Source organism: Choloepus didactylus, chromosome 7 (assembly GCF_015220235.1).
Source record: "Choloepus didactylus isolate mChoDid1 chromosome 7, mChoDid1.pri, whole genome shotgun sequence".
Lineage (NCBI taxonomy): Eukaryota > Metazoa > Chordata > Mammalia > Pilosa > Megalonychidae > Choloepus > Choloepus didactylus.
The window spans coordinates 7,233,940-7,241,882 of NC_051313.1; positions in this window are offsets into that span (position 1 = coordinate 7,233,940).

Genomic DNA, 7,943 nt, shown 5'->3' on the forward strand with positions numbered 1-7,943 from the left:
AAAATGGAGAGCCTTTACATTTGGTTCCAGTGCCCACAGAGCCATCCTAGGAACAAAGACTCGGAACATGGTTTACAGGGTCGCATGTGGTAAGGAAGAGAACTTCCTTGCAGACCACTGACCATAGCAGGTAGCTACCGGGTCCTCAAGAAGATGGAAATTCATTTACAAGAATTACAGTGATATCTGGTGGAGAAGGGGCCTTAGTCATATTCTCCCAACCTCAAGATAGAAGATCTAATAATAAAAAAGTTTAAAGTCCAATATGAGATTCCTTTTGAAAATGTCCATAGAGAAGCAAATTATCTCTCCTCAATTCCCTGGCAAATTAGCCCTACAGGTCACCTGTGTAAATAATAAGTATAAACATAATGATGCAAGTTGTGTGTGTGTGTGTGATCCAGGATATTTGGAGGATTTTTTATGATAACAAATGAGAAATCTGTTAAGATTGTGCATTAAAGATCACACACTAAATGGAGTCATATGTTAATTTACAGATTTTGTCTGGTGCTATAAATAATTTCTGTCCAATGGAAAGGATAATCTCAAGGTTTATAGTATCTTGCCATACAGGCTATTACCTTTTAAAAATCTAATGCACTTATCCTAAAATTTCTTTATTAAATCACTTCCTCTAAAGACATAGTTCTTCAAATGCTCATTGAACAGGTCATAATATCTTGCTGATTCTCTCATTAATTAATGAATTGAATGAAATCTTTTATAATTATCCACTTTATATTAGCAAGAAGGTCACGATAATTCCTTTTTGAAAATTATACTTTAGCAAGCTCCCATGAAAAATTATTCCATGATGGATTCCAGGGACAAAGAAATGTACTAAAATATTTAATGTAGGAAATTTCTACTTCCATGAAGATGAAGTATAAATACTTTTTTTTATCCCTCCTACTAGGTAAAACTAAAAATGCTGGACATCAGACATAAAACAAAAATCAAAAGACTCTGAAAGGTAGAAAGAAGAAAACATCCTGGCTACAGACTTTGAGAACAAAGAAATGACATAACAAGGAGTCAGTGAGTTTTTTTTTTGTTTTTTTGTTTTTATTCCTCATAAGTTCCAAATTGAGGCTGGAGAAGACAACAACCGGGAAAAAGCAAATGGTTACAACAAAAATTCTCCAATAGATGCCTCTCCCTCTAGCCACAGGACCAGGAAATGGCAGGCTAGTAAGACAAAACTTTTAGGCAATAATAGCTACTCTGCTCCAGCCAAACATCAGTGAAAAAACTACTGCATGGGAAATCTAGATTTCCACCATCACTAATCTGGGACAAGGCACCCCAAACCCCTTCCAGGGTTGTGCCAGAGAAAACTGAGTAGGGAGCTGGGACTTTTAACCCACTGTGCAGTAATGAGCAGAGAATCCCACCCAGCACAAAGTCAGTGGAGAACAAGTGAGGTGCCTCGATTTCTACCCCCATTTGCAGCAAATGACACCTGCCCCCTCCATGCCAGTGACAGAGGAGGCAAAACAGAGAGCCAGAACATTTATGGATTGAATTGTGTCTCCCAGCAAGATATGTTGAAGTCCTAATCCCCAGTTCCTCAGAATGTGAACTATTTGGAGATAGAGTCATTACAGATGAAATTAGGTAAATGAAAGTGAGGTTCTCCTGGAGTAGGATGGGCCCTAATCCAATATGACTGTTGTCCTTGTAAAAAGGGGAAAATTGGGTATAGAGGCAGAGAGGGGAGACAACCACGTGATGATTGAGGCAGAGACTGAAAACCAAGGATTGCTGAAAAACCACCAGAAGCTAGGAAGAGGCAAGGAAGGATTGTTCCTTACAGATATCATGCTTCTAGGCTCCAGACTGTGGCACAATAATTTTCTGTTGTTTCAAGCCATCTAGTTTGCATTGTTCTGTCACAAAAGCCATAGGAAACTAAGACCAGTGCCAGGATGGAATCTACCATTTGTCACTGGAGTCCCAGAAGGTGAAGAGGAAGAGGGAGGGGCTGAAACAGCACCCAGAGATAGAAGAGCTGAAATCTTCCCACTTTAGGCAAAAGACATGAACTGATGGATGAAAGAAACTAAACAGATTCCAAATAAGATGAACACAGATCTACACCAAGACACATTATAGTCAAATTTCTAATAGTAAATACAAAGAAAAACCTTGAAAGCACTGAGAAAGAAAACACACCATACTCATGTAAGAAAAACAATTCAAATGTCTGTAGATTTCTGATCAGAAACCATGGAGGACAAAAGAAAGTGCAAGAGAGAAAATGACTGTCAACACAGAAATCTATAACCTGCGAAAATATCCTTACAAATGAAAGGAAATCAAGAAATCTCAAAAGAAAGAAACTAAGAGAATTTGCCACCAGTAGACCTAACTTTGATTAATGGCTAAAAGAAGTTGTCTAAATGGAAAGAAATGGATTAAAGGAGGAATCCTGAGGCACCAGAAAGGAAGAAAGAAAATAGGGAGAGCAAAAATATGAGTAAATACAGTAGACCTTTCTTTTCCTGTTGAAGTTTCTAAATTATGCTTGATGGCTGGTTGAAAAATGATAACACTGTCTATGTGGTTTTAAAAGCATACAGAGCAAATATTTAAGATATGTAGAGGATAGATATAGAGTGTTGGCATAGTGTGTAGAGAGTATCAGTATAGAGATAAGGATAAAGATTATAAAGAGTGGAGGATAAAAGGATATAAAAGAAGGTAAGGTTTCTATATTTTATTTGAACTGCTAAATGGTGAAACCAGTAGACTGTGATAAGTTATATAGATTTAAGGTTAGATCTAGAGCAACCATTAAAACGCTACACAAAAAGATACAACCCAAGACAATAGATAAGCAAAATAATTCTGGGAAACAGTTTGGCAATTTCTTAATAAACTAAACATGCAGCCACCATCTGACCCAGCAATCGCACCCCTGGGCACTTATCCCAGAGAAATAACAAACTTTTGTTCATGTAAAAACGGTACACAAATTTTCATAGCACCTTTATTTTAAAATATCCCCAAACCAGAAATAACTGGAGTTCTCCAGTGGGTGAAAGTTTAAGCAGCTGTGGTACATCCATACTATGGAATACCACTCAGCAGTAAAACAGAAGAAACCACTGATGCATGGAATGATTTGGATGGCTCTCCAGAGAATTATGTTGAGTTAAAAAATCCAAACCCCCCAAAATTGCACACTGTTATGTTTCCGTTTCTGTAGCATTCTTGCAATGATAAAATTGCAGAAATAGAGAACAGATGAGTTGCCAAATATTAAGGAAGGGAAAGAAGAATTGGGTGTGGATGTAAAAGGGCAACTTGAGAGATACATGTGGCATAAAGATGCTCTGCACCTCGACTCTGACAATGTCAATAGGTTGTGATATTTTACTGTGGTTTCTCAAGACATTACCCTTGAGAGAGAAATTGGGAAAAGGGTACATGACATCTCTCTGTATTATTTCTTACAACTGACCTTGACTCTGACTATCTCAAAATAAAAATTTAATTAAAAATAAAGATACAGTACTCAGGAAGCATTGATAAAATGACATGTGATGAATACTGCATATTGATAAACATTGGGGATTTATATTTACAGAATATACTATCAATATTGCAAACTTTCACCACGTTTAATAATCTAAGAAACAGAATTGGAAGGTAAGTTAAAGTTTGGAGGGAGGGAACTAACAGTGACAATTGTATTATTTCTTAAAGCAATATTTAATAAATTCTATCAAAATAGTTAAAATCCTTTTACATAAAACATTAAGAGAATGCATAAACCTTTCTTCCTTTTTTTTTTTTATTAAATTCAGTTTTATTGAAATACATTCACACACCATACAATCATCCATGGTATACAATCCACTGTCCACAGTATGATAACATAGTTATGCGTTCATCACCACAATCTGTCTCTGAACATTTTCTTTACATCAGAAAGAACCAGAACAAGAATAAAAAAAAAAAGTGAAAAAAGAACACCCAAATCATCCCCCCATCCCACCCCATTTGTCCTTTAGTTTTTATCCCCATTTTTCTATTCATCCATATACTAGATAAAGGGGGTGTGATCCACAAGGTCTTCACAATCACACTGTCACCCCTTGTAATCTACATTAAACCTTTATTTCTTAACATTAAATGGTCTTTTAAAAATTATTTCACTTGAGGTGGAAAACATTAATGTGAATTTCTAGTCTTCTTCAGCTTTGCTTCTGATAGTTTTTGTGTGTTAACTCAAGTTAACTTAATATATATTATTAAATAGCATTCTAGTATAATTTTAATATTATAAATCTGTATATATGAATAGAACATGTTTGAGAATGATGGATACAAAACATCAAAATGGGCTATTTTTAGGTGGTTTAATTTTGAATGATATTTATTTATTTATGTGTTTACTTTTCTCTTCATAGTTTTATGCAAATATTATTTGAAATGTAAATGCTGGACATTTTTCTTTAAAGTAGTGTTTAAAAGAAATTAATGTAGACAATTCTTCTGTTTGTTATTGATACATGAAGTAGAGGGGTAATGTTAGCATGGGGATTTTATGTGTCTTTTTCCTTCCCTTACAGCATGAATAGGTTCTATTAAATCAAATGAAATATCTCTAGCTCCAATAAATATATGTCAAATATTAGTTTATTATGAATTTTTCTTTGCAATAATTTTGATTCCCTGGAGAAACATCAGGCACATTACTCAGTCTCATTGAGGTCAATTTATTCAGATGCTTCAAGAAATAACTGTAAAGATTCAATTGCATTTTAGAGTAGAATCATACATTAATTGTGTTTAAATGAATGTTCTAAATTTCTTCACTGGGTTCTACCAAGTTCTATTAAGATATACCTCTATGGGGTGTAAAATATCATGTAATGAAAAAATACTGTGCTTATGCAAAAAAAAAAAAATGTCTTTTGAACAATTAAGAGAAAACAAGCATTTTCTAATTGAAATAAATGAGTCGTTATGCATTTTACCATAAAATTATATTTGTTTTTGTTTTTATTTTTTGAGTATGCATTTTCTTAAAATAAAATTGATGAGGATGATAGGATATTTGATATGGGTTTGCTAGTTCTTTAAGGCAAACTGCTGGTTCTGTCTTAGTTCCTATGAAAATATTTGTTTTTAAGTTCAAGGGTCCTTGCCATTACTTTTAACAGACAAGAAGGTTCCTCTTATTTAACAGCTTTTAGTTGTTTATGTAACAGTCCTAGTTAGCACAGTTAGTATTGTTTATACTTATTTATCATTCTGTGCAAATCATTTAAGTCCCAATTTAAGTCTTAGAACCAAATAATTCAAAATAATTGCTATCAAAGTCTATCACTTCTTAAGTAAGCTTTCTACCTAATGTGGGGCACACGTATTCATTTGTCTATGTTCTGGAAGATTTTAAAGTTTTATCAACATTCCAAAGGTCATGTAGATTGCAGTAGCATACAGTGGGGAGAATTGAAGATTATGCGGATGAAACTACCATTTTATTTGATAACTTTGCATCTTGATTACTTCAACTTGTGATATTTTAATTGCCTCCTATCTAACAAGGGGATAGCAAACATTCCCTACAGTGATAGATGATATATAAACCAAGGAGATGCTTGCAGAGCACTTAAGCAATATGTTCAATATTAGCATAGAGTGTTAACTATGATCATAAAACTTCTCTGCTGTTAGCATATGGGATATTTTACAGATGTAAAATAAGATGATTCTGTACATTTGTCTTTTTTCTTGGTTGTACTATTACTGCTCTCAGGGGTGGTTTTCTAGTTTAACACAGGATCAGACATTTGAATGCATCAATTTGATATTGATATAACTTCTTTCATGAACAAATAACATCACTTAGAGCTACACAGCTGGGAATGCAGTTTTCTAATATAACATTTTTTTCCGGTATTTTACCCTTTCTCTCTTAATGTACCTAAACTCTGAGCAAACTTTAAAAAGCTTGCAGGTGTATCAGGAAGAAAAATAAAGATGCCATTTTATCATGTTTGGGATTAAATTGTTGAAACAAGAGGAAATGAACAATGAAGTTGAAATCAGATTCATTCTTAATTACCAAATCTTTTAGAATTTACATAAAATTACATTCATCTGAAGTCATTAGATTGGTGATCAGTTTTGATATTTTTTGGTTTAATATTACCTGAGAGCAGTGTAGAAGTACAAAATTAGAATATGCTCAATTTGACAATTGAGTTCAAATAAGTGAGAACAGTAAATTATTCATAGTGCAAAGAGACTTTTCTGCTAGGGAAAAAAAATGTGATGAAGTTTCTGAATCTCTGGTGCCTAGATAGTATGCCAATATTGCATGCAGCTAGAAGGGCAATCCTTATCTAAAGGGTACAGTGCATCTTCGAGGGTACAGGATACCTGCAGCCCAAGACATTCATTTAGGAGTTGCTTTTTTTTTTTTTTTCTCAAAATTATGCTTAGCAACCTGATGCCAGCTGTCTAACTTTGAAGGATAGTGACCAAAATAAATCCAGCAGAAATTAGATCTAAGGTGGTAGATACATCACAATGAATTCAGTCTAACTCATTTCATAATGAACATTTCCAGATGTCATTAAAGGCTCCTCAGTGAAGAATTTAAAGCTTCTTTGGTCCAGAGTTTTACTTTTCTCTGCATGGCTGCTTGCTCTTCTGAGCTTATACCACAGTTTCCTTTTATTCATGCATCCATTTATTGACCGTGGAAAAAAGTACTTGAATAAGATTTACAATTTCACATTCTCACCTAAGTGCTGAAGTTGCAAGGCTTTGTGTCTGCAAGGAGCTTGTGAATTGGCAGGAGAAATAGAAATTTCCATAGTTAATTATGGTACACGAAACAGATGCTGAACTGCTAAGGGCAAATATAACAGCCAATGCAAATTATCAAGGGTGGGGGTGTCACGTTACCTTAGCATAGCGCAAAATTTTAAATGGTCAGTAGCCCAGCTCCCTGGGCTGTGAGTAAAGTCATATTCATATGGTTTATCTGATGACATTAGTAACAGGATGGACAGAGTGAATGAACACCCTCCGTGAGTGTCCCTCTGGGGTGGTAACTGATGACAACCTGTTACAGCTGTGCTGTAAGAGGTTTCTGTGCTCTCCCCAAGGCCTTCATCCTCCCTGGCTCTGCTGCGGTCCGTGCCGCCTTCTCACAGCACAAGCTGCCTGCAGCAGAGATCCCAGGCTTTGAGGTGCTCCTCGGCTCTGAGCCCCCTCTGGACCCTCCGTCGTGTCTTGTCCTGCTTCCCCAGCTTCACGAGGCTTCACAGTCGACCACGTTCTCCTTCTGGAGCACCACCATGCTGGACTCACCTTATAGGTAAAAGCAAGATTTTCTTCTTTGCTGAGATCTCTTGACTCTGCAAGGGGGAGCATAACATGCCCATGGTACCCCAATTCACTTGATTTTAATGCAGGATGAGCACAGGGGAGTCCTTTATGGTCACAATCTCATTTTTTAATCAAAGATGGTTCTTGCCACCTGACAAGGTCATTTTCCAGAAAGAAAATGATGATAAAAAGGACTTCATGAACCTGATTGTAGGATCATATTATACTCCTAAAGGAAGAATGTGGGGTAGTTTATCAGTAACATTTTAACCTAAAGTTCAGGAGAATCGGTTTAGTATTAGTAACAAATGCTCTTATATTAAATACAACTGTGAATATTTTATGGAATACTGTAACAGCAGATAAGAAACTACAATATAAAAACATGACTAAAATATCCATTCTAAAGGAATATGCAAGAAAGAAATAAAAGGAGCTCTGTGAATGTAGCAAGGTTGCCCACAGGGTTTTCTGTGTGACATCTCTGGAGGTCTTTACCAGGATAATTATAACGTTAATCTAGGGACGTGTGAAGAGGGAAAGCAAGCTAAGACCAGCTATGAAGATATTCTAACATGAGTCAT